Consider the following 6,657-nt stretch of genomic DNA (forward strand, 5'->3'; position numbering starts at 1 on the left):
CTTTTCAGACTTCCACAACCCTGCAGGACGCGTTGGAAGATTGGTGTGGCCAAGTGTCGTGCCACCTTCCCTCTGATTCACGACTGCAGGTGTTGCGGACAGTTCCTTTTGTTTTACAATCACCTTTTGTCCAACAGCCATTGAAGGAAGGCTTCACTGTATTTACTGATGGTTCAAAAATATTGGAGCATGTACATGGTACGAAAATGCTCAATGGCATAAACGTTTAACTACTTCACAAACATCAGCACAACAAGCTGAATTAGCTGCCTTCCTATTGGCGTTGTCTCTTTTTTCACAACAACCTTTAAATGTAATATCTGATAGCATGTATGTTACCCAGATGGTTGCTCATATTTTCGATGCATATATCTCCCCTGTTACCCCTCCCTCTCTCATGACACTTTTTTTGCAGCTTCAGACCCTGTTGAAAAAATGAGGGAAACCCTTATTTGTAGCCCATATCAGAAGTCATCAGCAATTGCCTGGATTCCTAGCAGAAGGCAATCATATGGCAGACGAGGCTTGTAAAATTATGGCCTCCTCTCCCCTTCTTCAACAGCCTTCACCTGGGGAGAGTCATGATTATTTTCATCAAAACAGGAAAGCCCTAGTGCGACAATTTGGAATTACATATCAAGAAGCCACGGCAATAATTCAACAATGTCCAACATGTAGCTTGCAGGCCAAAGGTATCCCCAAGGCGTTAATCCCAGGGGTACTCAAGCCTGTGATACGTGGCAAATGGATATCACTCATTATCCTCCCTTGCTCCCTGGAAATACATTCATGTATCAGTAGATACTTATTCAGGGTTTATTATAGCTACATTGCAAAGAGGAGAGGCTACCAAAAATGTTATTAATCACTGTATTCGAACATTCGTAACGTTGGGATGTCCAAAAATTCTCAAAACAGATAATGGTCCTGCTTATGTCAGCTCTCCCTTTGCTGAGTTTTGTCATAAATGGGCCATTACCCATAAGTTCGGTTTACCCTTCAACAGCCAAGGTCAAGCGATTGTGGAGAGATCGAACCAAACTTTGAAACAGGCCCTTGATCGGCACTTGGGGAAAAAAGGCTCAGGCCCCCGAACCTCCCAACGTTGCAAAATATCTTAAATGTTTGTCTTTATACTCTTAACTTTCTCAATCTTACTGGCTCTCCTCCTGCCACGGCGGCTTCCCGCCACTTCACCAAGCCAGTAGTTCCCTCTTCCCGTCCTCTTGTCTATTTCAGACAGCTTCCAGATCCTGCGTGGAAAGGTCCTGCACAGCTCATCACCTGGGGAAAGGGTTACGCTGCTGTCCAACTTCCTGATCGAGTGCTTTGGGTTCCTGCTCGCTGTGTCAGACCTTACCATGGCAAACCTGACTCTGATCCTAATCTTTCTTCTGATATCGATACTTCCTGTCTTTTCTCAATTTAGGGCATCTCCTGATGCTATTTTTGCTTTCCTTGCTGACACTGTTACCTTTGTTTTTAAAGATAATCTCCTTCCTGCATGTAATTATGTTTTCCAACACAACGGTCGTTTCCTTCCTCCTACTTCTGACATAACTGTTCACTATTACTATTCTCCTTGTTTAATCTTTTTAACTATACATGTCACTCCGCTTACTATAGGTTCCTATTCTTGCTTGGGGTTTTTCCACAATCACACCTATTTCAATCACACTGTTCTATTGCTTTCCACTCCTTCAGTGGCATCTCCTCCACTATCCTCCGTTTTCCTTACATTGCCCTCTCTAGCTAATTCTGAGCCACCTTTTCCTGGGGACAAACTACGATGGCATCTTCGTTGCTGCTTTCCACCTTGTGATGTCACCACCTGCATATGGCATCATCCATCTTCCTGGGTTCCTGATCGCTACAAACCACCTGTCGCGCGAAGACGCCACCTCATCTATGACGACACTCATTGCAAGACTACGGCTCTCATTCGAGCTCGCCATCTTCGGTATCCTGCAGTCATCGGTGACAGCTCCATCTCTAACGCCATGGAATGTTTGCAACGCTCTCCAATAAAGAAGAAGGGCACCTTTTGGCGCTGGTTCCGTAATGACACACTGCTTGCAGAGGACACTCACTATTCTATTACTTCTTATTTTCATGCCACCACATTAGTCCTATGGAAAGTTCAACCCAGTGACTTTGGACAATACCAATGTGAAATTACAAAAATGGTCAAGGGGTTCGCCACTTCCTCTCGATTGACTCTTACCTTGTTCCAGCAGCCTGCGTTTCATGCTATTCCACGATTTGGCTATCGTCGCACTCCTCGAAGCATACAATCATCTTCTACAAATGAACATCAACCTCAAACTTATACCTGGACTATCCTTGACTTTCAAGGAAAAATTTTAAATACCACCACTAACTATACTCGATGGCCATGGTTTCCTCCGCTTTTCATGGATTTTGCTGAAATGGGAACAGGAATCGAAAAATTCGCAGACAAAAAATTGCAAGCTGATACATGGGACAAGCAAGGCTCCTGCTCTCCAGCACCTGCTGACAACTATAGACTATATTTTTGCCCTGCCCACAGTACTGGCACTTCTCGTTCCACCTGCGGTGGGGTAGTTGACAGATATTGTAAAAAATGGAGTTGTGTATCCACAGGTCATATCTGGTGGGAAGCACCTACCAAAAATGACTATATCCATATTACCCGTGCCCAAGCACAGCCTCCCTGCTCTCCATGGCCTTGTTGTGGACAGAGAATGAATCCACTCATAATCACTTTTACTGCACAAGGAAAGACACTTGCAAAAAAACAATGGATGGTTGGGTTTACTTGGGGAGGGCGTCAGTGGGATGGTCAAGGAGATGAAGGGAATGTTTTACAATTCGTCTCTCGATATCCATGTCCACTTATGATGTTGGTCCCAATCCCAATTTGAAATCAATCTTTCTACAAAAACCCAATATCCAGGTGAATCCATTAGTACAGTTGGTCAATTCTTCTTTCACATTGCTAGCAACTACACTTAATGATTCATCCAAAACTGATCAATGTTGGCTTTGCTTATCTGATTTGCCACCATTCTACGATGCAGTAGCTTCCAATGAACCCATTAGTAACTCCACCAGTGACACACAATGCCGATGGAACACTTCCTCCATCACTATCACTGACATAGTTGGTCGGGGATGTTGCCTAGGACACATCCCTGCCAATTACTCCCAATATTGTCAGAATGTTTCATCTGGGTATCACTGTAATGTATATCTACCAAAGAAAGATCAAACCTTAACATTGGAGGCTACGGTCCTCTGTACACCACCTCCAATGGCAATATCAAGGCTCGCCTCAAGGGCCAATTCTTTATCCCAGGTAATAATTCTGTATGGGCCTGCTTCCACTGGAGCCACCGCTTGTGCACATGGTGATGTTCTTATTGCTCAGGGATCCTTTTGCATTCAGGTAAAATTGCTCCCAAAGATCACTTTTTATCCAGGGCTGGAACTTGTTAACGAACTTGAACCTCCACAATTCCCCCTTCGTCAGAAACGAGAAGTCATAACAGCTGTAACACTATCTGTATTGCTGGGTCTTGGAGCAGCTGGTGCAGCCACTGGAGTAGCGGCTCTAGCTGTTGGTCATCAACAGTTAGCAACCCTCAGTTTACAAATAGATGAAGATCTCAAACGCATAGAGACTTCAATTTCTGCTCTCCAAACTTCTCTCTCATCTCTAGCTGAAGTGACCCTTCAGAACAGAAGAGGTCTAGATTTGTTATTTTTAAACAAAGGGGATTATGTGTAGCAATAAAGGAAGAATGTTGTTTTTATGCTGATCATTCAGGAATTGTCAAAGATTCCATGGCTGAATTACGTAAACGTTTGAAGGATAGAGAGAATGAACGACAACAAGGTCAGCCATGGTATCAAGGCATGTTTAATTTTCTCCCTGGTTAACCACCCTATTGTCTGCCCTAATAGGTCCTCTTGTGCTATTGCTTCTTGCCTGTACTATTGGCCCACGTGTACTAGGACGCTTACTTACCTTTTTGAAAGATAGTTTGAATACCCTTGATAATGAAGTTAACAATACTCAAAAATCGGTTAGCTTTCTCACATCTATCATTGCATCAAAGATCTTGCCAAAAACCCTTGCTGGAATGGTCCTCTGACCTAGAGTCAGAGGAGGAAATAGACACTACTAACTCCTTTTCTCCCAAAGAAATTTTGTTAACTCTGCCCAGCCACGATTCGGGGGATGAGGACTTTTCCTCGTATGAGTTGGTTCTGCAAGGCATCAACAAACCGAAGGGTTTGTTGTCACCTTATGGGACTACTCGGGAGGAGAAAGGACTCTACCTAGAATCATGAGCACAAAAATAAAGAAAAGGAGGAATTGTGGCTATTCTGCCTTAGCTATTTTGCCATAGAACAAATCTTGCCCAGCACGTACACCACTCAGGGCAAATTCCACTGAAACTGACAGGATTAACTACAAAAGTCTGTGTCAGCTAGAAACTGTGTATTTGGTATTAAGACATGTCTACCTGAAAACTATCAGTCATGTAGTTTGCTCCTTGTGTCACGTATCTTGATTTTAATGATTAACTCTGTAACTTCTTTGTTTCCTGCAATCACCCCGCACCCCCGTCTTTGGAATCAGCACAATAAAAGGGGACAGCGCAAAGCAATCGGAGCCGCCGGGACCATTCCATCTGCCCCAGGCGCGATGTGTTTCCTCACCTAAAGAAACTATTTGTTTTGTGTCTTTTTCTTTGTGCCTTGGCACTCACCCTTGCGAGGGCCCCGCTAAATTATTTCTTGAAAGGAATTCAGCAACAGACTGGAGAATTGAATCAACGGACCGGTCGCTCGACGCGACAAAACCGTCTTTCCAATCAGCCACCAGACAAGGAATAATGGATGGAAACTGAATAAGGAGAGATTTAACCTGGAAATAAGGGGAAACTTTCTGACAGTGACAACAGCGACCGGTCCGTTGTTTCGATCTTCCGGTTTGCTGCTGAATTCCTTTCAAGAAGCAATTTGGCGGGACCCTCTCAAGGGTGAAGCTTAGCGGGACCCTCGCAAGGGTGAGGTTTAGCGGGACTCTCGCAAGAGTGAGTGCCAAGCATAAAGAAAAAGACACGAAACAAAGCAATCTCTTCAGGTGAGGAAGCACATCGCGCCTGGGGCAGATGGAATTGTCCCGGCGGCCCCGATTGCTTTGCGCTGTCCTCTTTTATTGTGCTGAATCAAAGAAGGGGGTGAGAGGGATTGCAGGAAACAATGAAGTTACAAAGTTAATCATTAGAACCAGCTACGTGACACAAGTAGCGAACTTCGTGACTGATACTTCTCCGGTAAACATGTCTTAATACTGAATACACATCTTTTAGCTGACACAGACTTCTGGAGTTAATCTTGTCAGCTTCTTTCCTGTCAGCTCAGTGGAATTTGCCCTGAGAGGTATACGTGCTAAGCAAGATTTGTTCTATGGAAAAATAGCCAAGGCAGAATAGCCACAATTCCTCCTTTTCTTTATTTTTGTGCTCATGATTCTAGGTAGAGTCCTTTCTCCTCCCGAGTAGTCCCATAAGGTGGCAACAAACCCTTCGGTTTGTTGATGCCTTGCAGAACCAACTCATACGAGGAAAAGTCCTCATCCCCCAAATCGTGGCTAGGCAGAGTTAACAAAACTTCTTTGGGAGAAAAGGAGTTATTAGTGTCTATTTGCTCTTCTGACTCTAGGTCAGAGTACCATTCCAGCAAAGGTTTTTTGACAAGATCTTTTGATTCAATGATAGATGTGAGAAAGCTAACTGATTTTTGAGTATTGTTAACTTCATTATCAAGTGTATTCAAACGATCCCTCAAAAATGTAAGTAAACGTCCTAATACACATGGACCAATAGTACAAGCAAGAAGCAATAGCACAAGAGGACCTATTAGAGCAGACAATAGTGTGGTTAACCAGGGAGAAAAATTAAACATGCCTTGATACCATGGCTGACCTTGTTGTGGTTCATTCTCTCTATCCTTCAAACGTTTACGTAATTCAGCCATGGAATCTTTGACAATTCCTGAATGATCAGCATAAAAACAACATTCTTCCTTTATTGCTACACATAATCCCCCTTTGTTTAAAAATAACAAATCTAGACCTCTTCTGTTCTGAAGAGTCACTTCAGCTAGAGATGAGAGAGAAGTTTGGAGAGCAGAAATTGAAGTCTCTATGCGTTTGAGATCTTCATCTATTTGTAAACTGAGGGTTGCTAACTGTTGATGACCAACAGCTAGAGCCCCTACCCCAGTGGCTGCACCTGCTGCTCCAAGACCCAGCAATACAGATAGTGTTACAGCTGTTATGACTTCTCGTTTCTGACGAAGGGGGAATTGTGGAGGTTCAAGTTCATTAACAAGTTCCGACCCTGGATAAAAAGTGATCTTTGGGAGTAATTTTACCTGAATGCAAAAGGATCCCTGAGCAATAAGAACATCACCATGAACACAAGCGGTGGCTCCAGTGGAGCAGGCCCATATAGAATTATTACCTGGGATAAAGAATTGGCCCTTGAGGCGAGCCGTGATATTGCCATTGGAGGTGGTGTACAGAGGACCGTAGCCTCCAATGTTAAGGTTTGATCTTTCTTTTGGTAGATATACATTACAGTGATACCCAGATGAAAC

The sequence above is a fragment of the Notechis scutatus genome, chromosome 4, assembly GCF_049901735.1.
Source record: "Notechis scutatus isolate UNSWTSFEM ecotype Mainland chromosome 4, rNotScu1.2, whole genome shotgun sequence".
Classification (NCBI taxonomy): domain Eukaryota; kingdom Metazoa; phylum Chordata; class Lepidosauria; order Squamata; family Elapidae; genus Notechis; species Notechis scutatus.